The sequence below is a fragment of the Strix uralensis genome, chromosome 14 (assembly GCF_047716275.1).
Source record: "Strix uralensis isolate ZFMK-TIS-50842 chromosome 14, bStrUra1, whole genome shotgun sequence".
In the NCBI taxonomy this organism is placed as follows: Eukaryota; Metazoa; Chordata; class Aves; order Strigiformes; family Strigidae; genus Strix; species Strix uralensis.
Genome location: NC_133985.1, coordinates 15,780,828 through 15,808,211, shown reverse-complemented (window position 1 = coordinate 15,808,211; position 27,384 = coordinate 15,780,828). Strand labels below are relative to the sequence as shown.

Genomic DNA, 27,384 nt, shown 5'->3' with positions numbered 1-27,384 from the left:
TGCCTGCCGATGGGAAGTGGTGAATGAATTCCTTGGTTTGCTTTGCTTGTGTGTGTGGATTTTGCTCTACCTGTTAAACTGTCTTTATCTCTGCCCACGAGGTTTCTCACTTTTACTCTTCTGATTCTCTCCCCCATCCCACTGGGTGGGGGGAGTGAGTGAGTGGCTGTGTGGGGCTTAGTTACTGGCTGGGGTTAAACCACAACAAGATGTAATGGGATTTTGTGGTATTTCGAGCTGCCACAGGCTTTCTCCTGTGCAGGAGACCTCTAAGGAATAAGTATGTCTGTATATCTTTTTTTTTTTTTTTTCTTTTTCTTTGCTCTTTTTGCATTTCTAGGCAAAGTTAGAGTATGTTCATGGCTGCTGTGTTGACTTAAAGTTAGAAAAGCACCTCTGAACTTGGTTTAAGGACACAACCACCCAGCATGTATGTATCTGACCTAGGGAGGTCGGATCCTGCCCTTTGCTCGGTCCTTGCCTGCTTTGTGCTGCTCTGCCCAATCTCACTTCGCACACGTTGTGCAGGTACGGGGAGGATGGTCCTTCAAGTGTTTTCCCATATGCAGGGATTAGGGATGATTAATGCAATGATGGTGATGATCATTTGAACTTCTCAGTGCTTCTCTAAGGTTTTTTCTTTCTGGCACTGTTGCTGCCAGGTGGTCATCTCCATTGCTGTCTTCTCACCTGGGTGTCCATAGTGAGGCCCCCATGTCCATGTTCAGTGCCAGGGTCTGACCTCTTGGAAACACCATGCATATCTAGCAGTGAGAGTGAGCTAGAAAACATGGCAATGCTGAGCCCCCACCCTCCTAAAAAAGCCTGGGTCATTTACCTTTCTGTGACAACTGCTTTGGAGGCTGAACTTTGGGAACCCATCGCTCTGTGTTGGGCTGACAGTCACTGCTTCCCATCAGCTGGAAAGTCCTAACGTTATTGCCTCCTTAGCAGCTTTGAATTCCTTGAGTGAGAGCCATTTTAACAGTGCAAAGTATTAAGACTGAGGTGATGTCTCTGCTTTTAATATGAAAGTCCTGTTATTCTGCATAAATTCCATAATGAATAAAAATATTCCCTATGGAGAAGTGTATTACTTACTTTCTTATTACAATACCAGACTGAAATAAAAAGCAGCCAGGCTACCATTCATTTCCTGGTGTAGAAACACTATTAAAGTACTGTAAAGCAAGAATAGCTTTGTACCACAGTTCTTGAATTCAAAGATTGCCCTCCAGAGGTGCCATGCATGATGGATTGTCACAGACTCTTTGTCCTGCCTTGACATTTTATTCCTATCTGATGTTGTCTTGTGTTCTGCTCTGAATCTGCCAAACAACTGACCCTAGAATTTAACGCCACACCTTCTCTTTCCTTTTTCTGAACAGCATCTTTTGCAGCTGAGGCTCTGAAATACTGGAGGACATTGCATCTTCCTCAGGGACTCGGCCAAGGGAGAGCTGGAGCCTCTGGGACGCTCAGAAAGGAATTGTGGTTGGTGGTCGCTTGAGGAACTTACCTTCACACCAATGTTGCTCTGAAACGGGTTGTGTCCAACAGTCAAGTTTGGTAAGGTATGTCATTTTCCCCTTGCTCTTGGCTTTTTGCTTTTTTGTGAATATCTACATATGGGGAAAATAGAAAATTAGCAGCCTTCATGTTTATTGCTGTATGCGTGCCGTGCTCGTACTGCCTCCATAAATAACCTTTGCTCTCCCTGAATTCGGAGAATGTTCATCAAGAGTGAAGTGTTTTTAAAGTCTTGGGCTTGGGGAGGTACGTATTTATATCAAGTGCTTTATTGAACAGAATGCTCGTTGATGGTTGTTTTGCTGTTGGTGATGTATACTTGGTGATAATCATCTGCATTTTGAAAGTCCCACTTGTTGCGTTTCACTAATGTCTGCAGTTCAGAGGGTCAGAGATGAAAAAAAAAGTAAATGACACTGAAGTAGCCCATTTGTAATACAGCCTTGTGCTTTCCTTTGTGCTTTTTATATTCTCATTTTGCCAAGAACAGAAATACCTGTTTCTTGCATAATCGTATGTCCCCTTTGTTTTGTAGCACTTAAAATTTTTGCATGTGTGGAGGTTCTCATATCCACGCAAACATTGCCATGGTTATGCTGTAACTGTAGCAAGGCAATATGCAACTATCCTTTAACAAGAAAGTGATGGCCAGGGACTTAAGGAATGTATTGTGGACAAAGCTTGTGCTTATAGAAGCATTTAGGGTAATATAGCCTCTGATTCTGTGGCTTCTTTTATCTAGACCAAGTTATTTCTGTGAAGGCAAAGTCTGCTGATTAAAAAAACCCCCCACATTTAAAGCTTTGGTTCCCAGATCTCAGTACAATGGTATCGGCTGATGCTATCGTTTTTCATTTAACACATGGGTATTGACTTCTCTTATATGACTAAACCAGCACTATAGTCTTGTTGGAAAAAGCACAGCAGCAATATAACACCTGCACTTGGTGTTAGTGGAGGGGGGGAAAAAAAAAAATAATAAAAAGGTCAAGACTTTCTTAAAAGTCTCTAAAAAAACATGAGACATCCAGGTGAGTGTGCATTCATTCTCCTGCTTTTGATCTGGTTGCACCAGTGGTGTTTCCTCTGGAAACTGTAGGCTCAAACTCTCACACTTCAGCAGAGCTCTGCTGGTCTGGAGGGAGACTGCCTGTCTCCAGTGACTGCAGAAAAAAGTTGGTGGGAATAGCTTAAATTAGGTGCTTAACTATTTAATGTCGAGGGTTGAGAAAGGTCTGTTCTACCAGCTGTTAATTTGTACACGTATTTCAAGAAAACTTAGGGAGGAGAGGTTCCCGTCATTAAAACTGCTGCAGTGCTTGCTCTGTTTGTCTGTCTGCTCCAGTGGCACCTGGTTTCTGGAAGTGGAGGTTGTTAAACATTGCTCATGCTTTTGTTACCATCTTCACTTCTGTTTATTTCCAAGCTGCTGCCCTTGTGACTTTAATACCTAAAGGGAAAGACTGTGGGAGAGGTATTTCATAATCGAGAGGGCTTCTTGACATTTGCAGAGAAATATTTTGCACTATTATAATGTAGAAATCACAGCAATTTGTTTATTCCCTGTTTCTGTGTGAGATTTGTAGGTGAAAGCATGTAAATGTTCCTTGCAATGAGCGTCTATGTTTTGCTGGGTACGCAGGGTGCCCCAGGGCGTGTGAAGATCCACACCAGAGCGGTTGGGTGCTGGTGTGACTGGGGTGCTGACCCTGCCTCGCACAGGGTGGTGGTGAGATGAGCTCCCCACCTCCTTCCCACCTGAGTCAGTCCAACTCTCAGTCTAAGATTCACGTCTCAGGCTGCAGCATGAGTAGTACATCAGTGCAGAGGTTTGCAGAACCTCACAGTTTCAGAGGACAAAGAGCATTTTCCATACAGCTGATTTATGCGAAACAATTATTTAGGCATTAAAACCTAAGTTCGGCTTTGGTTATATTTTTTGCATTTTACTTTGTGACCATCAGATCTAAAAACTTGATTCTTAATAAGGAAAGCTTGCATTTATGGAAACTTGATCTTTAGGAAGAACATTGCAGATTGAGAAGATTGTGCTAAAGTTTAAAGAGTTGGCAACACTGCTCTTGTTCAGTCAAGTAGCTGAGACCCTTTTTTATCTTTTCATCTTGGGGGTTCATGCAGACTTATCAGAATAATTGACTACCATCAACTTTATATGTTCCCATGACACCCTTGTAAGACAAAAGTGCTATTTATCCCCATTTTAGAGATGGTGAATAAGGAACGGAGTCACTTCTAGGTCACTTTCAAGCAGTAAACACCTATCTCTGATTTGTGTGCAATCACAAGTGCAAAAGGTGCATCTGATACCCACAGATGGAGATATGAAGATAGCCTTGGCTGAGCAGCTGAGTCCATAGGGCAAAGCACAAGATTTGTATGTGGATCTGTTTGAGGTCACTGGCCCAATCTAAGCCAATTTCTTCCATGTGTCCTGCTATCCCAAGTAGAGGGGTTTTTAATTAAGCGATTACAGTAACAACAAATGACATCAGGACCCACATTTGCTCCATATCTCTGCAGGAAATGGCAACATATGTCCAAATAATGTTGGCTGAACTCTTTCATCTTTTCAGCAGAATGTTGTTTTCTTGTGTGAGACAAGCAGATTCCCTTTTAGCAGCATTTATACGATTGTGGTGATGGTAATCTTATTGTGTAAGGAGTCATTTTAAATGGATCTGTAGATAACAGGCAGAGTAATATTTTTTTCTTAAATTGCTCATTTTTTTAGATTATTAGAATCTGGTTAGTAAAATGATCTGTTCTGCTGAAAAAGCACATTTAATAAATATGTAAGAGAAAAACTTTAAGTAGCCATTAAACATAGTTAATAAATTTTATCTTGCAAGTAGAATTGGAAAAAACCTTGTTCATTTAATGTGTTTTATGGATCTCGTAGCAATTAATTGTCTTCATTACATGGACATAAATCCTCAATGTAATTCACCTTTTTAAGATTAATTGCTTTGGAACTTTTCCCTTTGCATTGTTTAGGTTGTAATATTATTTCTCTTCTTTAAAAGTTGACTCTCAACATCATGTTTTTTACCATTCCCAAATTTTCTGTAAATCAGTTCAGGTTAACAAAATCTCTTTGTGTTACAGGACAGTGCAGAGTAATGTTGCAGCTGTGGTGGTCTGGTAGAGGTAAAGCAGAGAGCTTGCATATTCAAGCCCTGCTTGACCCATAGCAGAGCAGTGGGCAGGTCCTTTTCTCACTCCCTATATTATGTGGTTTGATAAATATTTACTATTTCTCTCTTCAAATCTGTCTTGCTTCTTATGTGATGTCATTTATTAAATCAGAAAATACTGATTTTATGTGCTTGTGGGTTTGGATGTCAAAAGAAGGCCTTAATGCAGCTTTCCAATGACTCAATGAGGGGTGCAGGTCTACTCGCTGTGTCTGAAATCGTATCAATAAAATTGTCCTACATTATTGAAAGAAAAGTTCCGTTGAAGTGTCATGGGATGTCTGCTTGAATTCCCAAAGTTAAATTCAAATATTTATTTTGATTAAAGTCTTCATTCTTCTTGACTGAATTGTGCACACCAAATAGGAGAACAGGACAGCATGCAGGATCGCTTTTTACATATGTTTTTTGTCAGTGATCACGCTGAGCTTGTTTGTATGAGTAACATTTATGCAAATGTTCTTTAGTGTTTCTCTGAAATGTTTTTCCAGGGTGAGGAAATAAAATGGCTATTATGTTTGCATGTTTTGTTGCAGCAGACTGGCTGTTAATGTATCAATTCCCTTGATGACACCACTTCTGCAACCCTGTTCACTCAGCTTCTCCTGACAGGGCTTTTACTGAATCCATCAACCTGACACATATCAAAGCACAATTTCTGATAACAAATATCTTGGTGTAAAATGAATTAAAAAGCTGCTATCAGCAGCAGAACTGAGTTGAATTTCTCAAATAAAATAAGAAACTCCAAAACTAACATGAGATTCCTAAGATACCTATCACAGAACAGTAATATAATAGTCTACCTGTACTCTTGAAGTATCTTGAAGTACTGAGAAGTCAATGGGTCTGCCCAAAGTCATACAAATGGGCTTGTTCCTGGGCTGTCAGCCTATGGCTCTGCCTTCTGGACTCTGATGTTTGTAGTGTTGCTTCATAGAGCATGATGAAGGTAGTGGCTTGTTTTCTTCTGGAGACCTACAACCTCCTTGTAATTACTTTGCACTCCCATCTTTGAGAAATTTGGAGACTGAGGAGTGGAAAATGCTAACCCTGAATGGAGTCCACCTTCTTTTTGTCAGAAGACAAAGCAGTTTGGAGCCCCTTGTCCTTTGCAGAGCTGCTGCTTGGCAGCCCATGGGCCATGTCTTGGGTAGAGTCTAACTTGGGTGGAAAAGGGTGTGTGTTTCTTTGGGCTGCAGATGTTTTGAAATTACCTGACTCAAAACCTTGTTCTGAAAACACGTTTCCGTATCGGCTTACAGTCTTCTCCTACCTGTCTCACTCTCCCCATCCTGTTCTTTTATCCCCTATATTTTTGCATCTCTTACATGATAAGCAGCTTCAAGCAGGGCTGCCTTTGCAATGATACTGCTCTCACTGCACCCAGGCTCACTCACCTCTTATTTTTGGCTAGCGCACACTATAAAGTATTACCTAATAATAATCATGCTTTTTGCTCTGTGGCATGTCTGCTCTTTGGATAAGTATTCACTGGCAGTTTGCAGCCTAGCAGAGAGGAAGAGGACGGCCAACAGTTGATGTGGAAAATTAATTATGAACTACCATCCTCCTGCCACGTAGTTAAGGCAGTTCTGCTTTCCAAGCTTTACATCCAGCCTCACAGAAAAAAAAGGAGAATACTGCATTTCTTTCCTCGAATAGTGGGAATGTTGCCAGAACAAAGCTTAGCAGAGAATGTCACACGTGGGACTGATCACTGGGGATGCTCTAGAGCCTTTACTGCTCTGCCTGCAGCGGTGACACCACCAGATAGTAATTTTTACCTTTCATTGGACAAATGCTAGCTTAATTGTGCATCCTAGTTGATAAAGGCCTGTGTGGGTGATAGGGAAGTCACCCATGTCCCATATGCAGTCAGAGAGCAACATTTTGGTTTTCTTTATAGTGGTGACTTGGTAATATTCGGGTTCAGATGAGCTACAGCTTATGTTTTCATCCTTCAGGATGACATATTTATTTCATAATGATCCACAAAAACTGGCCTGTAATGTAGAAGGGGGAGAGTTTGACAGGCACTGTGTAGCCCTGGGAATGTAATTACCTAAAGGAACAGTTCTGTCCGTGAACAACCCCTGTCTTAAGGATCACAGAAATAATTGCTGGAAGCCCTGACACTGTCTGTGCTTCAAGAGCCATTCTGGTCTCATAAAGGCATGCTGGGTCCTACTCACTTGAGTTAGACACTGCAGAGCCAGCACAGCACAATTTAAGTGCCAAAGATGCCCTTCCCTAGATAGCTCTGTAGGATGCATAAAAGAGCCTGAAAGAGTTAGAATTTTGGGAAGCCCTGACAATTTTTTTAAGTGACTATTTGGGGCCGAGCTAAAGGAATGAGCATTTGGTGTAAGTTTCCTCAATGAAGCCTTTGCTTAGTCTAAAGGGTATTGAAGCGTGTGATGGAAACAGCCTTGAAAGGCCACAACAGTAACTGGTGTGAAGTGTTACAGAGATACTCTGCTGTATTAACAGTGTCTGTGTAGACCAGAAAAATCCTTTAGGCTGTTCAAGTTTTCAGTTAAGGTACCAGAAGTCTCCACTTTGCACATTTTTATTATGAAATTTATTGTCACAGTTGCTGACTAATTTCACAGTTAACTGAGAGGGTGATGCTCTAAGAAATACCTAGGGTTTTGTAAAGGGCCAAATTGCTACCTGATGGAAGTCACTGACTCAAATCGTGATGGTGTGGCTTCTAGTTTCCTCTTCCTGAGCTCTACCTCCTGATTGACACAAACCTCATTCTAGTGCTGTCATGCTGATTTTTTGCAGCCAGAAGACTGTATTTGGAAGCACAAACCTCTTGTACGAGTTCTTTAGATGTGCTGCAAATAATTATGAATATGTTTAATGAAGGGAAGCCGAAACATACCGAAAACGTTTGGAAATAAGAGAGAATGTGTGCAGCCAAGCGTTAGCTGTGAATGGAGATTTCTTGTTGGCGTTGTTTAATGGAAACTTTCCAGCTTGTAGTTTCTGTGGTGAATATATAGAAAACAGTAAAAACTAGAAAGGCGGGGTAGCTGGAGGTGAATGGAAGGAGAAAGGGCTGCCTTTCACCTCTGGGAGAAAAAGGACAATGAGGTGAGAGCATTCCTGTTGATGGGCTAACACCCTATCAGTCTTTGCCTCCCAGTTAACTGGGAAGGGACCAGCTGAGACCCTGCTGGCACTTGCACCCTTTGAGCAAGGTAGCGTCTTATTCCTTCACCACAGCAAATGCTGTCTGTTGTTTTTTCCTGTCTAGTCAGCTGATAAGAGAGATTTTTTTTTTTTTTCTCTATACTAGGTGGGGTAAATAGCTCCATTTGTCTTACCAGACAAGCTTGATCCCTTTTGACGTTAGTGGCCGTATGCCTTTCCCCCACCTCAGGAACTGGACCCTGATCTTCTTGGAGACTGTCCTTTTCCTTTCTTCTCAATGCTCTTGTGCTTTCCGGTCTTAATGTTGTGTGAGGAGGAACTCTTTAGTTTTGCATCAGATGTGTAAAGACTTGGACTGGAGGACCAATAAGTTGATGTGCACTCAAGCTGTGTTGTGATGGTGCCATAACCTGTGCAGATGGAAAAGCTGAGAACCAAAGCATTCGGGATAAAGACTGTAAAAGGCAATGTGAGACTTAGGAGCATGTCATTACCCTGGAAGACCTCATTCCTCTGTCAGGTACTTGGACGCTCTCAGTTTCTCTCCTTCTGTCCAGCAATATTTGGGAAGGTCTGCACCAGCTGCTGGGATAGAGAAAAAATAAACAAAATTAAGAGAATTCAGGGAGTTTTTTACAGAGCTCTTTGTGTTTTATTTATGAAATTGTGTGGGAGAAGTGGTACTGACTGATACTGCAGCTGAGGGGACCTTTCCAAGTGTTACTGAGTTCGTTGCTGAAGTAGGGAGGTTGTAAGTCCTTCTCTGCACTGTTGTGCTGTCCCAGGGGTGCCACCAAAACACAGAGGACCACCATGCTGTGCCTGTGCTTGCATCCCATTCTCTGATGGCTTCTCTCCTGGGATATTGACTGCCTCTTGGTCTCTGTACGAACGTGGCCCACTGCCTTGTACTGATGACCACCACTGCAGAAAAAGCTCAGCTGGGCTGCTCTCCAGCTGGACAAGTCCCAGTGGCCATGGTGGGACATACCCTGAATTAACTGGTGGGACAGCCCAAGAGGTGGATGCTCAGTTGCATAGTCTGGTATACTAGAAACTGGTGCCACAGTCTGGGATGAGTCCGTATGAATGATGGCAGCAGGAGTGGGCTGGGCACACTGGGTAGCAGTTGCTGTGCCTTGGGCAAGGACCACGTGTTTGCTGTGCTGGAGACCAAGTGTGCTGTGCGCTGGGCTGGCCTTTCTTGAGAAGGGGGACCAATTGTGTGGGTATTGCTGGGAATAAGGAAGCCCCTTAGCCTCCGCACTGGGATTTGTGTTCATGTGTGACCCTGCGTGGTCATAGTGTAGCACTGTCCCCTCTTCCATGAAGGCCGTATGCTCCTGTCGGCTGTGCCAGAGCTGATCAGGGAGGATGGCCAGGGAGGTAGGAGGATGTTCAGCCATATGTGCACTGCAGTTTGCTCAGACTAATGTCTCTCTACTCCTTTTAGGACCACTGAAAGTTTCCTCTGCAATGCTCTTAAAAGAAGAGGCGGTGAAACAACAACAAAACAAGTCTTTCTCATTAGGAAGTCTTGCAGGCACTTCTCCTTGGCTCAGGAGCAAGGGAAAGGGGGGTGGCCAGCCCTGCACTCTGCTCGCTTTCCGTCTGGGAGGAATTTCTAGTTGTTAATGATTAATTCAAAGGTTTCTTGTCATGAGTACAGTGTGCACAGAGTGATAAATCTGTGGCGGGTTAGAGGTTGAGGTTGCTCAGTGCTGACAATTAGTTTGAGCCACAGGCTTTGCTTTCATTGGCATTTTCATAGCATTAACCCAGACCTTGTCAATTAAAATCCAGACACATTTTGATGAGGGACATCTTTTTCTAATGATAATTGTAATAATATCACTTTTATTCATTTAAAACCTGTCAGGCAGGCCATGTTTCCTGGAAAATAACTGCCCAAGTTTTACATTACCTAAATAACTAGAAAGTATCTTTCAGTTTTTTTGAGCTGACATTTTATCAAAAATAACTAAAAGCAAATGAGGCCATAGCTGTTCATCTCTGAACGCTTTCCAACTTCAATCAAGGTAATTTGACTTTATCTGCTAAAATAAGCAGGTTTATTAGCCTTCACTTTTGAGGCTAATAAACATTTGATAATTGCCTAAACTTGATGATGGAGATTTATACTATTTATTTTCAGCTTTTCTAACTATTTGACAGTGTAGCTTCAGAGCATGTCCTAGGCAGTGATCCATTTATGCAGCTCACCTGTTCATTAGGCAGAGGAGGAAGCCTGGGTGTAGGAGTTGGTTAAGGAACTTGTCTGAGTTGAGCAAGAAGTCTGCAGTAGAATAAAACCCAGAAATCCTGTGTATGTTCTAGTACATTAACTGCAGTGTTTTTTTTACGTGTTTATGTGTCTGTAAATATTGTATTTAGAATCTCAGGCCATAAAAATGAGTATTTAATGGTTGGAACAGGAGTGATATATCAGATATCAATTGAAAATCCATTGTGGTTTTATTTTAGCACGGCATGAAAAATAACAAAGTGAAAATCATGTTTAGTTTTGCATGGAAAAATGTTTTTCATTTTTCTGAGAGGTGGCTCATAAGTGAAATCCTTTATGAACAGCTAGAGTAGGGAAGCAAAAAGCTGTATCAAGACTGTATCTAGATCTTGCAATGTGTTCAGTCTGTGGTTGTCCATACGAGTGGAAAGTGCTGCACTTGTTTTTATTTAGGCATTCCCTTGTTACTCTGCTGAGAAGTGGATCACTGGCCTTTAGCCAGATCACATAGATTTATTTCCTTTATTTGTCATCTCATTCCTTTAAAATCTAGGTTCTTCAAATAGTCAGCGCTTGTGTATTTAAAAACCTCATCAGTATTATAAACGGGCTTCTTCTCTGGTCCTTCTCTGAAAGGTGTAGATGGAGGAACTCTGATTGATTAAAAGCACCTCTAGGTGCCTTATTTCTATAGCAACTGGAATAATGCCACCAGTTCTTAGTAGTTCAAAATTCAGGGCATGGCATGGACTCTGAGTAGGAAATCCAGGTACAAAATATTACACTGAAAAAAGGTTGAGGAGTAATAACTGAGAAGTAAATGGACTTGTGCTCCTGTGACTGTATTCTGGAAGTTAATAGTTGTGCTTTTAGTAAATACAAATACTAATCCACCTCCACTCTGATAGGGCTCTTTTTTTCCTTTCCAGTATGAACTGGCAAGCCTGCAATCTGCGTTCTCGTGTGTACAGAAATGGCACTGAGAACAGCATAGGTTCAAGGCTGTAAATATTATCACATATTTTTCCAGTGAGCCTTTAGCAACTGAGCAATGTGTTTATGTCTCTCATTACTCTCATTTTTTTTTAAGAGTGCATTTATAAGCATTAGAGGTGATCAATAAAACCTGACCTACCTTTGAAAGTTAAATAGGCCTGATTTGAAACTACCAGGCTTAAAGAGATTCAGATTTGCTAACAGTGATTTAAGAGCAAGAGAGATCCATTTACATGCTATTTCTTTTCCACTTTTGAGATTTGAATTGCATTAGAAAATTTGTCACATTGCACGTTTGAGCATGGAGGTTGCAGCCAACACTTTTTTTGTGCATGTCATTATGTAGGAGCTGCCTTATTACCTTGCAATTCACTATATCTTACTGAAAAAGTAATGTAATTAATAGATATGGAACACACCTAACTGTACAGAGTGAAGTGTCCATGAACTTTGACTCTAAGCAGTATTTTCTGTTGGTTGCTTTTTGTCTTTGAAAGTTGTCCAAAGGGAAAAAAAGAATGTACAAATTAAAACAAACAAACAAACCCACACACAAAATAATCATAAAGAATACAAAGACTTTAAGAAGAACTGAATCCAACCTATGAAGATACATGTTCATGATGTTCCTGGTACAAGATATAAAATGCTCAACAAGAGATTTTTTTTTGTTGTTGTTGTTGTGCAGGTGGAGTTGTTTTGAAGATTTATTCCATAGAGACCTCACTGAAAACATTACTATGTTAAAAGTGTTCTGTATAGGCTTTTGAAAGGGAGACAACTCTTCACAGTGGCCAGCTGTTCAGCTGGTTGGGTCTCTGCTGCCACGAGTGTGGCTTCGGAGGGACCTCAGTGCTGAGATTTCTCTTACCTCTCTGTCGCACCTGGCTGTACAGACTACGCTGGGGTGCTGCAAAAGCAATACTTTTAGAATTTACTGCTAATTTTCTAATGGCCAAATTTGTCGATTAGCCCTTTGATGACAGTGTGGAAGTGGAGGCTGGAAGAGCCACACTCCCTCGCAGTGCAGGTCTGGCTGGACATGAGGAAGGGATGGATTGATGTCTTATTTTCCCATCTCGTAACATTTAAGCATATAATTTAAGAACCTACTGTGTCATGAAAGACAGGTTTGGATATACATATTACATACTTTATTGACTTAAAATTAGTCTGAAAGGTGTAGTAATAAGAGGTCATTGAGGCAAATGTGCTGAAAGAAAACCTTCCAACGAGAATGCTGTATCCTGCAGATATTAGCTCTGTTGTGGAAAACTGGATTAGAGTCATAGAATGGTTTTGGTTGGAAGGGACCTTAAGGATCATCTAGTTCCAACCCCCCTGCCGTGGGCAGGGACACCTTCCACTAGACCAGGTTGCTCAAAGCCCCGTTCAACTTGGTCTTGAACACTTCCAGGGAGGGGGCAACCACAACTTCTCTAGGCAGCCTGTTCCACCACCCTCACAGTCAACAACTTCTTCCTTATATCTAATCTCAATCTACCCTCTTTCAGTTTAAAACCATTACCCCTCATTCTATCCCTACACTCCCTGATAGAATCCCTCCTCATCTTTCCTGTAGCCCCCTTTAAGTACTGGGAGGCCACTCTAAGGTCTCCCCAGAGCCTTTTCTTCAGGCTGAACACCCCCAACTCTCTCAGCCTGTTCTCACAGGGGAGGTGCTCCAGCCCCCTGATCATCTTCGTGGCCTTCTCTGTATCCGCTCGAGCAGGTCCATGTCCTCCTTATGTGGGGGCCCCAGAGCTGGACGCAGCACTGCAGGGCAGGCCTCGTGAGCGTGGAGTAGAGGGGGAGAATCCCCTCCCTTGACCTGCTGGCCACACTTGTCTTGATGCAGCCCAGGACACGGTTGGCTTTCTGGGCTGCGAGCGCACATTGCTGGCTCATAGTCAGTTTCCCATCCACTAATACCCCCAAGTCCTTCTCCTCAGGGCTGTTCTCAATCCACTCATCGCCCAGCCTGTATTTGTGCTTGGGATTGCCCTGACCCACGTGCAGGACCTTGCTCTTGGCCTTGTTGAACTGTTTGCACAGGCCCAACTCTCAGGCCTGTCCAGGTCCCTCTGGATGGCACATCCGTTCACTCCAGCGTGTCGACTGCACCACACAGCTCGGTGTCACCAGCAAACTTGCTGAGGGTGCACTCGATCCCACTGCCCATGTCTCCAACAAAGACGTTAAACAGTGCCAGTTCCAACACCGACCCCTGACGAAAGTCACTTGTCACTGCTCTTCACTTGGACATCGAGCTGTTGACCACAAAAATGTTTTAAATATTTTTATGGTCCTTGTTTGTCATAGCTGTCCAGATATCTGTTGGGCAGATTTATTACTGTGGTATGTAGCGTGGTGCCTCTGAAGGTTCTAGTTGACATAGGGCATAGTACATACATTTACTGATGGTGTGTCTCAGTTTCACAAGATAATTACATGCCAGCCACTTTTCCTTTCCTCTACATGGTTCAGATTTAGAGCAAGAGGTGTGTGGACTGAATAAAAGCCATCAGAAGACACTGTTGTTCAAATATCGATGAATGCCTCTATTGTTTTACATGGGTTTTCTGTGTGTTAATTTGGATTTTAGATTTGTGTGCGTGCATGCTCATACTCTGTTGGAGTAGTTATTAATAAACAATATTATTAATGAACCATTTTGTTCACAAATGGTTTTATATGTCTCTGACCGGTTTGAGCCCTACTATGCTTCGTGCTGGAGAGCAAGGTCATACATGACGGTCCTTGGCCCAAAGAGTTTTTGTGTTAAAAAACAAAATATAGTGGGTGAATGACACACGATTGCCAGCAAGTGTGGAGGCGACAGATGGAGCACAGCGGCAAAGATGAAGGATGTGCAGAGCTCCGTGTGTTGTGGGGCATCGATGATCAAAACTCCTCTTTGTTGTGGTGCCTGTACAAGGCTCACAGCAATCAGGGATTTGGTTTGCTGAGACTAACTCCTGCCTTGTTAACTACTACTTCTTGATTATTTCTGTCTATATCCATCTGCTGCCTCTTTTCTGTTAGAGCTGCAAATTCCTTAGGGTTCAGACAGCTTTTTATTTTTGTGTTTATGCAGTACCAATTTCAGTGGAGTTGTGGCCCAGGGTTAACACTAGTAGCTGTTAGCAGTGGCATTTACACATGAAAATAAGACATTGGAAAAACAATTATTTTCACCTTCTGATTACCTTTATTTGCATTCCAACATCCGCTGAATCTTTGAAAAATTATTTAAATAAATGATACATGATTAAAATGATTATTATAATGTTCTCTACCACAAATAGTTCCATGCAGGAAACGCAATTTTTTGTATGTGGTTGTTTATATATACATCTGTATTTGTCTGGCAAGTAGATTTTATCCCACCACCTGCTGGCTGTTGCTTTCCTAGGTGCTTATTCATATTTAATATGGCTCTCCCATGTATTTTGCATACTTAAATACACACTGTTTTTAACACCTGTTGGCATCCTTTAATTATATATTGACCCTGAGGCTGTTGGCTTTGAGGTCTGTGCAGCCGCAGATAGCTGCATGTTACGTATTGTTCTTCTTTCCCAAGACCTGAGCCTGCTTTGCACTGACCTGCCAGCTGAAGTTTACCCTCCTGGCGCAACGCCACAGCTAAGTGCCTTTCAGTGAGTTCTCAGCTATAATCCTGAGCTGATTTCTGGGATGCAATTCACTGCTACGGTTATCATATCAAAAGGGGAGTGATTTACATTTCCTGCACGTCTCAGTGTTGCCAGCCTCGGAGAATGCTGCAGCGAGAAAGTTAACACAATTTGATAATATAACAAAAATGAGCCTATTTACACTGTTGCATCTTAGGCTGTGGAAGAATTTGATGCAGACACAAAGTTGGCACTAAGGGCAAATTTAGGCTGTGCACAGAGACTAATTTTGGGGCCTTTTTTGACTCCTGGGAAAAAATAGGAAGATTGTCCCTAAAGGCTGAATGTGTGGAGCGCTGTATGCTCGCCTTTGTGCGCCTTTCCTCTTTATCTTGATTTCTTATTTTGTTGCCCCTTAAAGTCTCTCTCTTCTCTAGATATTCATCCAGAGTGGTGTCTGCATAACACATTATCTTTGTTTTATCTGACCCCCTCAGCCCTCTGCAGTTTCCTCTCTGAAAAGGCATTGAGCAGTCACGCCAGCATCATTTGTACGAAGTGAAACACTTTACGCTGAGATATTTTAAGCACGTCCATACTGGAAATGCCATAGGAATGGCAGGGCTGCAGCGTTTGCTGCTGATTCCCATTCAGCTGCCCGTATTTGTATGCAGAAGCAGACTCAGTGGTGGCCTCGCGTTCATTTCCTGTGTATCAGTTACTTATCAGTAATACACAAGCCCAATTAAAGAACTGGAGGTAGGTTGTAGTGCTGAGAGCGTGGCTGTGTCTCCCCTGTCCAAAGGAGCACCGTGCTGGGACGTGAGCCGAAAGGTCCCTTCTCAGAGTTTGTATGGGTGAGGCTGCACACGTTTGAGTTTTGACAGGGAAGGGATGCGTCTGGTGTAGGTGACCGAACTGGTGATGTTACACATCTCTGAGCCAGATTCCTGCAGTCTTGTCTAACTTCAGCTTTATTTCCTATTTCTTACAAGCACCTTCCTTGGACATATTCACTGTGCTGTAATGAGGGGTTGTATAAAAGGAGCACTCACCAAAAACGTGGTGGGCAAAGCGCTGTCAAATTTATTTCACCTTGTCTGTCTCATTTGAGGTTTTGATATTGTGTACTTGCAGCTGCAAATGTAAAAATATGTATCAATATCATATGCCTGCCAGGAGTGGTGACAGCTCCTCATCAGGGTCAGGGTTTTTTTAGGAATTAGTGAGTAGAGGTCACCAAAATTCACCTTCAGGCTGTTCAGGACAGGGTATTCTTTCCCTCCCATTCCACTTTGCTTTTCTTCCTTGTATCTCAGCAAAGAAATATCTTTGTTCATGTCTACATTTTACTAGGCTTTAAAAGATTTGAAGCTTTGCTTAGTTCTCCCTTAACTTTAGCAAATCCTTTAAAAGCAGATCACAGAGGTTCACCGCACCAGGAAAATATCACCATGCCACCTTGATTAGTTTGTGTGCCTGACATCCTCTTCCTCCTAACTTTGACTACTGCTTCTTGTCATCTTTGATTTCATCTTTTTCTTTTCTGTTCCCCCCCCCCCCCCCTTTCTTTCACTGTCTATGAAGATTTGTGCTGCCTGATACTATCACCTCACCGTGCTGTTTGAATCTTAATGCAAGTGCCCTGGGAAGAGATTACACTCACTCTTCAAACTGATACATCTCTTTTAATGTATGATGTCCAAAGAGAAGACTATTTCTAATTCTGGATCCTGGAAATTAAAAACAATATGTGCACATGTTGCTTTATCCAGATGCAATGTAAACTTCAGTGGAAATAAAACCACAGCATGGGTACCTGGCTGGCATACAGCTAGTCAGGGCACTTTTCTGCATAACTCATCCCTGATAAAAAGGGATGCTCTGCATCTTTCTGTCCCTCTCACGTTTTTTTCTTCCTATTCTGTTTTTTTAAGAACTGATTTCCTTAGGGAGTTGTTAATGTTAAGGGCTTTTTACCCTGACATTTTGGACAATGATGTGACAACACAAGTGCATCTATTACTCTTCTGCTGGAAGCTGACTAAAGCAAAGGACTTGATGGATAATGGCCACATTTTCCAGCAGCGCCTGATGTACATGTGAGAAGAATGACTGAGTGACCTGCATATAAAATGAAGCTATATCAGGCATGCAGTCTGAGCACAGAACTAGGAGAGAAGACAGAGAACATCATGAGTTCCTTATTTTGCTCCCCTTCTCTCTGTTTCTGGAAACCTAGCGCTTTCTGTGTTGTGGCAGTGCAGGTTATGGTATGGGAATCTATAATCTCCTTCATGGGAAGGGAAGGCAAAGGGCAGCAGACTCGTATGGCATGGGGAGCTTTGAGAAAAGGAGGTTGTACAATTGAAAACAGAGCATCACTTCACCTTTGGCTGCTAAAGAAAGCTGATTCTCCTTTGCCTTGAGTAGTCAGTTTACACCTGTGCAAACTGCATGTGAAACAGCACTGGCTGGAGCTTGCATTTGGTGCTGCTGTGGGTGCCTACAGCCTTCAAGGAGAAGGGGAGAGAGCCAGAAGCTATTGGGGCTGGCCGGAGCTCTGGACCTGGGAGTTGGATGGCCGTTTGAGCATCATGTCCCACCAGGGGTCCTTGCCCTGGCAGGTGAGGCATGCTGGCTCGATGCCATGCGTTTGGGGCTTTACTGGGTACTGTAGACCTTTTGCTGAAGCTGATACTGCTCTGCTTTATATTCCACAGCGTAGACTTGCTAAAGCTGATTTTGAACTCATGCAGTCAGGAGGGTGTGGGGAGGAAGGGGGGTCACAGTGGGGAAGGGATGGCGTGCTCTCCCCCTCCCTGTTCCCCAGCACATTGCTTAGGCACGATCCCCCTGACTGCTAACTCATGTCTCCTTCCATTTTCTCTCTCTGCAAGACTACTATGAGCAATGATCAAGGATTCAAATAGCTTTTATGGAACTGCAGAAGGAAAAGTGTAAGAGTGTTATTACCAAAAGCATAAGAAAGAGGGTAAGACCAGCTGCGTTTTGCACCTGGAGCACCAGGGTGCAGGGAGGGGGTGGATGGCAGTTCTGCCATCAGCTGTATCATTCTCACGAATAGCACGTCAGGACTCTGTGGCAGGGTGGGAATCCCCAAACCTTTGCTTTGATGAACTGCTCTAGAATATAATGAAAATACATATTTTTTTTAATGACTGATTATTAGATAGGCTTTTAGGCTCAGAGAGTAACTTACAGGTGAGATTTCTGTGACACAGTGAAGCCCATTTCATTCTTGATGTTGTAGCAGCCCAAGCAACAGTCTTTGCATCAGGAGAAGAAAGTACTCCAAGCAGACGTTGACGGTTCAGTTTCCACAGAGGACACACTCATAAATGTTTGTGAACAAATGGGAAACTGCAGTGTGCCAACAGAAGAAAGTAACAGAGTGGAAAAACAGAGCCCAGGTTGAGTATCTGTTTCTGGAACATATTTTCTGTGAATAATTCAGCTGGCTTCTCTGTGCTTCAGATTTTCCATCTTTCCAGGGGTGCCCCCTCATCCTCACCTGGGAGCTTGGGAAGCCTAGTACTTTGCCAGATGTGAGGTAGTCAGGGGCCACACCAGAGACACTGAAGAACATCCCTACATCAGGCATGGATGTGCCAGAGAAATCAAGGTGCTCTCTGTAGTGCTACCTGCTGTCATATTTGTTCTTCAGTTTATATAAAGCAGCAATGTCTGCAAAACTTCCTTTCCTCTGCCTAATGCAGGTTATAACTGTAATGTTTACTTCAAGTGAAATAGGGTGCTGTAGCTGTGATTAACATCTGCAAATCTGCAAGCAATTCCTTGCATGGTTTCAACCAAAAAAAAAAAAAAAAAAAGAAAATATTCTGCAAAGAGATGATGATATCCCATGTGCCTTATTATAGAACATTTTGCCAAGAAACTTGTGGCTGTAACGAGGAGGTTGATATACTTCCCCACTGTCACAGCATTAAAACCTAATTGCCCCCGGGTTTCTTGATTATCTCCAACACAGCTGTCATATTGCCCCTTTGAAAAAATGATCTGACATCACATGCACAAACTTCAAAAGGTCTTTTTTTTTCTGAAAACAGGCAAAATTATTATCAAGTAGTCTCTGGTGTGTTTACCAAACTTGTTGGAATATTGTGCTGAATTGTGCCCCTGTTGCTTCTATATCACAAGATAAGCAATTACTCAGCTTTCCCGTCACACTTGTGCATTACCACGCTAAGGCTCCTGCCAATATTTTGTACTTGCTGCCTACATATGTAAAAGAGTATTATTTAATAGTTGCAGTTGGAATAGGGGCTCTGTGTTCCCAGGCTGTAATCCTCTCTCTAGCTGCAGGAGAGGTGTCCTCAGAGCCTTTGCTGCCTCCTGTTGTGCCCCCTGTGAAATGGGAGCCGTGATGCTGTCCTTTTCATATTGCACGTGTCAAGTGCTTCATTATGGAACAGTGCGTTGCCGCTGTTCAAAATGGGCCCAATTTCCAAGAAAAAGAAAAAAATAATATAAGAGTAGTGAAAATAGCTCATTTTCTGAGCTTCTAAGGAGTACAAACTCTCTTCCCAAATAGCTGAATATAGTTTTCCCTTTAATTGGAGATATTTCTAACCTATCTTGTCCCTTAAAATAGCCCCTGATTGATAAGGAAGATTTTCAAAACAAACATCACGCAATTTCCTGTTGCTTTTGGTAGGAGTTTAGCATCTGATTACCCTTTGTGGCTTTACTATTACTCTGTCATTGACCTAATCTCCCAAACAGATACAGGTGCTACACATGCAGACTCCCCTGGTTCCAACGTGGTGGCCATGTGAACTCCTGTGTAGCCCCAACCATGTCACCAACATTGGTTTAAGACTCAATGAACCATGCTGGGCTGAGCTGGAGCATTACACTTGAGCTTCTTTTAGTGGCTCAGGAGGGAAAATGGCTTGATTTTAAATTCCAGTTGTCATTCTATGCTTCTGCGAGGGTTAAAAAGAGATTTTTACAATGGCCAAAATGCATGTGAAAGAGGAACAACACTTCAGAACTCTGGAAAAAGCTTCACAAGGCTGTGCATTTGGTCAAATGCTTCCTGTTCAACCTTGCTGCTTAGCATATAGGAGGTATGGCTGTCAGGAGTGAGTTCAGAGCAGGATTAGGGTTAGTGTTGTTGAAGGACTTTGGCCTCACAGTCTGGTCCAGGGCTGGTGGAGACAGGGGATGGACAGAGAGACTGAGGATGCTTTCTCACCAGAACCTGTACTCAGTTGGTTTCTGGAGCCTGCTGGACACGGTCTGAGCACAGCTTTTTTATTTTGGTGCAGTGGGAGACTGCAGATGGCAAAGATTTGAAGAGATTGGTTTAGTTTGAAAACAAGTCCTCCTCTCTCTCCAAATACTTTACATCTATTTTTGAAGGGGGAAAAGCAATCAGCCAGCTAAAAACAGCGTAGTGGTGACAAGTTAGCGATGCCTAGCTTGTACCAGAAGGCTTCGTTGTGCGTAGTGCTAACTGGTTTTGTTTGTGCAAATGAATTACTAAAAAAGAAAAAAGCTTGTAGCCTTTTGGAAGCCATGCTGAGACTAAAACAGCCAAAGAGGGAAGGAGGAAAATACCCCAAAAAGGCTGAAATGGCACGTTGTATCACCCCAAGAGGAATTGATGAGCTGCAGGGGGTCAGCATGGAGCCACGAGCTCCACGAAGGACAGAGTTTTGCTGTGGGTCAGAGCTGGGATGGGAGGGTATGTGGTCTTCAACCAACTAGCCCACATGCGTGGCAGTTGGAAGGTGGAAGGAGGTTTTTTATCTTTTCTGAAGTTGGAGTGGAGATTAGTCACTACTGGCACCAACCAACAACCCCCTGCGTGTGCCATGCAGGTGCATGTGCAGGGGGAGAGGGAGGCACCGCTGCGAGCGTAGAATGCAGCAGGGTGACAGCTGGCAGATGTGCATTAGCATGATGATAATCCTGTAAATGGAAATGCTTGCAAGTGAGAAAAGATGAAAGTGTGTATGTGCTTGTACGATCCTTGTTATCATGTTATCTTGGATCTTTAGGGACAAAATAGCCACTCATGCATGGAGAGTAAACAGACATTCAGTATGTATAAATAATGTGTGGAAGAGGAGCTTCTGAATGCAATTTCCATCTTTATTTAAAAACCTGCTACTTAGGCAAATTATTATAATTCCAGTGACACTAACTAATCCATCAGTAATTAGGAAGGGAAATGGGAATATATTCCACAGAAATTATCTTGATATTTCACCAGTCCAATTGTACAGCAGTCTTCTCGAAGAATAAGCTGTCATTTGCCCAGAGTTTTTTGGAAGGCTATAATTTAGCTGATTAAAAAGAATAATCAAGAAAATTCCCCTGGAGAACTCCATGTTGGGTTGAGAACACTAAGTTTAGAATAATATAATTAGCAGTGCTTTTGCTGCTTTTACTGTATCTTGTCTTAGTATTGCTGATTATGTAAATAGTTATAATAATTCCATCTTTTCTCAGCATCAGTGGCATCCAGGCTCCGTGAAGGCACATGGCCTCTAATTTACTGTAGATGCTTTTGCTGCTCCCTTTGGAGAGCTCTTCTCCAGCAAGGCATAGACACGCTCTTCCTGAATTTGAGACTATTTATCCGATGGTTTTCAAGAATCTAAACCGCAGATGAACTTCTGTGTGCTTGTGGTTATAGCCTTGATAAATGAAACATATTGGAGAAATATTCTGTTTTGAGAGGAAAAAAAAAAATTTGAATATGTTTCTACCTTGTCTAACAAGTGATGGCAACACACCATTGTTTAGGTAATTAAAAATGATACTTAAGCAGTAACCTCACTTATTTCTCATCAAAATAGCCCTTTTAACCTTATGCTTTTGAGCGCTTTAGAGCAACTTTAGGGAAATGGTTTAAACTGCACTTGTGAAAACATTGAGGAGCTGCAGCTTTGGTGTCAAGTCTCCTCTGGCACCCAGCACTGGGTGTGCTCCACATAGGTCAGAATACCTGCCTTTAAATATATACAATTTGCCAAAATAACAGTGAAAGCGTGCTAGGAGAAATGATTCAGAGAGCAACAGCACAACGACGTGAGATGAAGAGTGGAGTTACCGATGCTAGGAGTGTTAAACCTTGCCCCTTCTGATCTGCCAGCCCAGTAGCTGTGCCTCCTTATTTTCTAACTCCTAAACATGCTGTAGGGATCAGCTCCTCTGTTGGGGAAAATGTGCTTCATAATACCAGGTTCAGTATTTTGCACAGAACCTGGTAATCAAGTGAGTTTGTTCTTTGGCTTTGCTCTCGATGGGGAGTAGATTAAGATCACCACACATACTTCACTCGCAGCCCAAAACAGGTTTAAATATCTGTTTTGGAGGAGTAAGGCAAATACAATTCCTACCTTACATTGTGTGTCCCTGTTGAAGCAGGTCACTGTCAATGAAAAATTCTCTCACTAACCTTTAAAAATGGTTTTTTCTGTAATTCTAGTTCTGCTGAAGGGTAAAGCTGTATACAGTAATTGAATCAGTGGTGCATGCAGACTGAAATTTTACAGGATGAAATTATGGGGCTATAATGGATTGTCTCTGTTTTCTTCTCTCTGTTCCCTCTCTTGTATCTTCTTTCTCTTGGCTTTTCCTTCTCTTATTTCTTGATGTTGGAACTGGTATCTGAAAAGGTTGAGTGGTTTAGTGAGGAAAGCTGAAACTGTGATAAGGAAAACACGGATTTCTAATCTCTTTTGAACTCTTCACCTCCTGGTGTCCTGGTCATCTCTGCTGGCTAAATTAGGTTGAAGCAAGCATCTTGCTAAAAAAAAAAAATAAAATTTTAAAATAAATTTAAATCCTCAGTAGAGCAGCTCATACAGGTGCTGCCATAGAGCCCCTTAAATATAGGGGGGTGATCCTCTGATCCCACTGTCATGGGAGGAAGGGGAGTGTTGGGATGTGTTCAAATCCCTGGGATGACAGTGATGAGCCAAAAGGTTGTCTTTTTCAGCAGGCCAGAAGTACAGCACGTTCAAACAGCAACACACCTTCACTGGGGTGTAAAGAGAAATTGTAAATCTGTCTGCACATAAATCAGATGCAAGTGTATGGCTGTGCTTGCCATGCACGCTGCAGATCGTCATACCCTCACGCAGGTCAAGGAGCCATGGGTGGCTGTGTCTGCAGCAAGGACAAATTCCCCTGTTTGAAAATCAGGAGTGAGAACGTGCCCAGCTGTTTCTTCCTCCTCAGATTTCAAAACTGTATTATTTTTTTTTTTTGTCTGCTGTAACATAGAGGTTGTTCAGTCTCTCATTTTAGGATGCATTCCTTCCTGATAAGATGCCTGATTACAACACATCTCTCAGCAGCCAAAATTGCTTGACCGTTTTAGCTTTAATTCGGCGAAGTTTGCTGGACCATCCAATTTGGGCTGGTAGCAGATGTTGTCTCAGTCAGGTTTCCCTTACCCCAGACTATGGGAATGTCTTCTACATCTTTTCAGCTTTAACATGAATTATTTCAAATGGGCTGTTCTCCTTGCTAGGATATCAGGGAAGTGTACCATGAACAAAGCTCTTCTTTTTTATTTTGGCTGTTCTCTCACCTTTCTAAAGTCACACTAAAAGCTCACCTTAGCAGTGCCTTACTAGACATAGGCTGACTAGTTTCCAGGAAGCCTAGAATTAAATCTCCATTTATTTAGCAACTGAAACAACAGAAACTGCTTTCCAAATGCCAGATCAATTGTGGATGTTGGAACAAGAAATTGAGTTTCGTCAGGTTTGTCTGGGTGAAATAGGAACCACATCTCAGACAACATGGTGCCTCAAACAGAGCACAGCCCTGTGAGAAAGCCGGTAGGAGACTGTTTTTGTCATGACTAGAGCGCGTGTTTTAGGATTGCGACCAAAGCGAAAAGTTTCTGATTAATTTTTTTTTCTATTTTTAGAAAAAAATGTATGTTATGCTTCATATTTGGGGGGGCTGGGGCTACACCAAAAAATATAATGCTGTGATCAAATTCTTTTAGTACAGCAAATAACCCAGAAAAACTCTGTATACCATCTAGTCACGTGAAAGAAGAGAGAAAACAATTGCAATTGTTTGTTCCCTACTGATACTTGCTGAACTGCATCTCTCCTGATACTTTGGCTTCTCAAAACCTTCGCTTTAAACCTCTCTGAAATCTTTCACCTGCATGCCCTGAGGGATGTCCTACATCAGTCCTTTTGGCCATTGGTCCATTTGCCATTGCACTACACTGAACCAACCTTTCCAAGGTTGTCCTTTGCTGCCACTAGTAATAAATCCCAGTGTATTGACCAGAAAGTCTTACACAGGGCCTAAATTCAATTCTGTTATGAAAAGCAAATTCAACCATGAGATCTTTTTTTCCCCCAGTATGTGCTAGGAGACTGCATTAGGATTTAGAAGTAGGGCTGAAAATTTTAGATCCCGATGAGTGACTCTCCTTTCATTAGCAAATGCCTTTTATTTAACAATAAATAAATAAAAAAATAATGAATCCCTCATTTTGGTATTTCTGCCTCATATGCCTGTGTCATAGCCTTTTCTCCTTATAATTAATCAACCCATATCTCTCATGCAGCTCTGCTTGTCAGCAGGGATTAAAGCCTGACAGTATTTAATCATCTTGTATTTCATAGAAGACTAACAGTCTCCTTTTGCTTTCTCTTCCCTCCTTTCCCTTTCATTTCCTTGTCTTTTTGGGGTATGTAGTAGTGTCTGCTCTGACTGTCTGAAGTTTTTATACAGGCAGTGACAGGTATAAAATTCTTTTCTCGGCTCTTTTCTTCTGTGACCCATGTAATTCCCTCATGAGATCATTTGCTGTGACATTTTGGGTGTACCGTGACCTACCCTGTTAGCACAGAGGTCCACCAGACACTGAGGCTGTAGGAGTATGTATTGAATCATATTTTACCATGACTTTTTTTTTTTCCCTAGCAAATACACTAAAGCTGGGAGCTGAGTGGGTTGAATAACTAGACCAATTATTATTTCATGTTCTGTGGCTATTTAGCAGTTTAAATTGTTTTTAATATATGTGACCAACTTGGACACCGACTTGGATTCATTTTATTAATTTAAATATCTCATAAAATTATGGATGTCAACATTTGACCTCCTCACAGAGATCCCCTTCGTAATCAAGGGATGGAAATAAATCCTTCCTTTAGGCACAATACTTCTATTTTAAGGTATTCATCTCAGTGGATCAGATGACTCATATCCTACAAGGGCTTCTTTGTCTCCGTTGACTGTAAAGGATATTTAAATAACTTGTCTAAATACAGATGTTTTCATTATAGATGTAGAGTGAGATGAACCACATGATGGGTCTTAACTCACTGCCACATCCATGGGATGGGTATCTATTTCTGCCCCACCTTGGAGTGGCATGGGAGACCAACGAATGAGCCGCGCATGGTCCCACCCTCCTGGATTTGGAGGAGCTCCAGGGGAGCCCCCAGCTGAGTGCTGTGAAACAGAGAGGTATGAACCTGAGGGGTTGGCTCTCTGCAGGGGAAACGCTCCATCTTCTTCTTCTGTTGTCATTTTCCCAGTCAGGATTGCTAATTCTTCAGACTTAAGTCAAAACAATCACTCTTAATTTCACGAGACACCCTTTTTAGCATGGGCGATGTCAACTATTATAAAGTCTGTAAATCTAATGGATTGAATGTATTCTGTTTCATTTGAGTTTGTAGGTTAAGTAGTGTTGACCCGGCTAGCTTTTATATGGGAGATTGCCAAGAAAACCCAGGTACCATCAATGCAAATGGCATTTTGCTCACCCTATACCAAAGATCATGCCACTGAAATGCGTTTGCTTTCTCCTGCTTTGCTGCCATTGTTGTGTTGATGGATGAAAATTGGAGGAGGAGAAGAAAGGGAGAGGGAAGGGAACTTAAAACAATAAAAAGGCAAATTATTTTTGTGTTCTAGGTAAATGTTTTCTTTCTGCAGAAGAAAGCCCTATTTATAACAGGCTTGCAGTGCTGAGAGAGGCTGTAGGAGGTAGCAGTGTAAAAACTTTGGTGGATGCTGTTGAACCCTAGATTATTGGTTTTTCCTATTCAGTTAAGAGGACTTAACCGTCACTGATTCTTGCTGTGGGAGACAGATTACTGTCTTTGGCCTCTTTTAAAATCAGATAGTGGATGAAACGTTTGGTTACAGTTTTGGTAACAAAAGTAAAAAAAATAAATCACAATCATTGCTGAAAACTAGGTGTTTTTCTTGGTTGACTCTGAAGTAATACAGTGGTGTAGTGATAACGAAAAGAACAAACAGATCAAAAGACAGTGAAAAACATAATATTTGCTTGTTTCCTTTAACTTTAACATGGACAACTTCAGGTCAGCAAACTGAAATTCTGTACATAAAAGCAACCAAGTAGCTCTTGAATGGAATTAGCATGTGCAGGAATCCCAGGGACAAATGTTTGGTTTATGTTGTATAAGCTGTCAAACCAATGACAGAATAGCACTTTTTAGCCTCAGACCTTTTTGATCAATAGAGTGTGCTTCATTTTCCTTCTAGAGCTGAACTGAATGCATGTTTATATTTTATGGGAAATAGCAAAACCAAGAAGTTAAGGTAAAAGCTAACCACGATACCAGAAGTTGGTGCTTTTTTTAAGGGGAGGATTTATGATGTTTAAACCTCAGTTTATAAAATAAAGAGCACAAGCAGTGGTTTTTAAGCATATTTGCCAAGAAAAAAGAGCTAGAAAGATGTAAAATAAAAATTAGGAAGTGATAAATGGAGGCATCACTTAATTAAGAAAATGAATTCTACAGGCAGAGTGATACAGAAAGGAAACATCCGTTACCAAGGAAGGGGCATTGAGGCAAAGGACATTTGTCATCTCAAGTGACAATTAGATGAGTTTCCAAACAGAGCAGGGCAAAGAAGGTAAAAATATGCGAGAGCAGAAAATGAGGCAAGAAGAATTGAAGGAATACAGAGCAGGCTTTTGCAGGTCTGTTGGCCTGATTTATGCTTTCATGCCCTTCTTAGCATACAAACATCCCTGAAATGAAGAGCCTGTTTTGCTCTCATTATTGTACAGTCCTGTGAGCACCACGTCGGGTAAATCTGCTCAGCAGCAGAACCTGAAACCAGCTGTGGGACCGGGCAGAAGGTGGTTCAGCAGCCAAAAGGTCAATCACGTTGGATACGTTTGTTCCCTGCCCGCTTTCCAAAGGGCTGTGGAAGAGATGGCAGCAGCCGAGTGAGCAGTTTGCTCTGCTCTGAGCTCAGGGTCATGCTCAAATCCATGGTCTGCAGAGCGAAACCATTTGCAAAGGCTCAAGAATGCAGCGGTCTCTCCCATAGCTCCCCCTGATCTATTCGCCATGACTTGCCATGAAAAGTCAGCCTCCATTTTCTGATGTAGTGACCTGAATGCAGATGAGAAAATATTGCTTCTGCTAGGGGCAATTCCTCTTTGAAGTTATTTTGGCTCTACGCTGAGGTAATGTGTTCGGGTAACACGACACCTGCCCCCCACCCCATGAGTGTCATTTCCCCAGGGATCTCAGGGCATTGGTGCCATAGTTTAGCTTCTGGCCAA

The 27,384-nt window shown here is 42.2% G+C and overlaps 1 protein-coding gene across 4 annotated transcripts in view; it reads left to right on the top strand.

Moving 5' to 3' along the window:
* Positions 1-27,384, top strand: part of SGCD (sarcoglycan delta) — a 399,661-nt gene that overhangs the window by 186,678 nt on the left and 185,599 nt on the right. For all 4 annotated transcript variants that reach the window (XM_074883679.1, XM_074883678.1, XM_074883682.1 and 1 more), the window contains exon 2: positions 1,389-1,574. The gene's annotated coding sequence lies outside the window, so the exon portion shown is untranslated. The remainder of the gene's footprint in view (positions 1-1,388; positions 1,575-27,384) is intronic.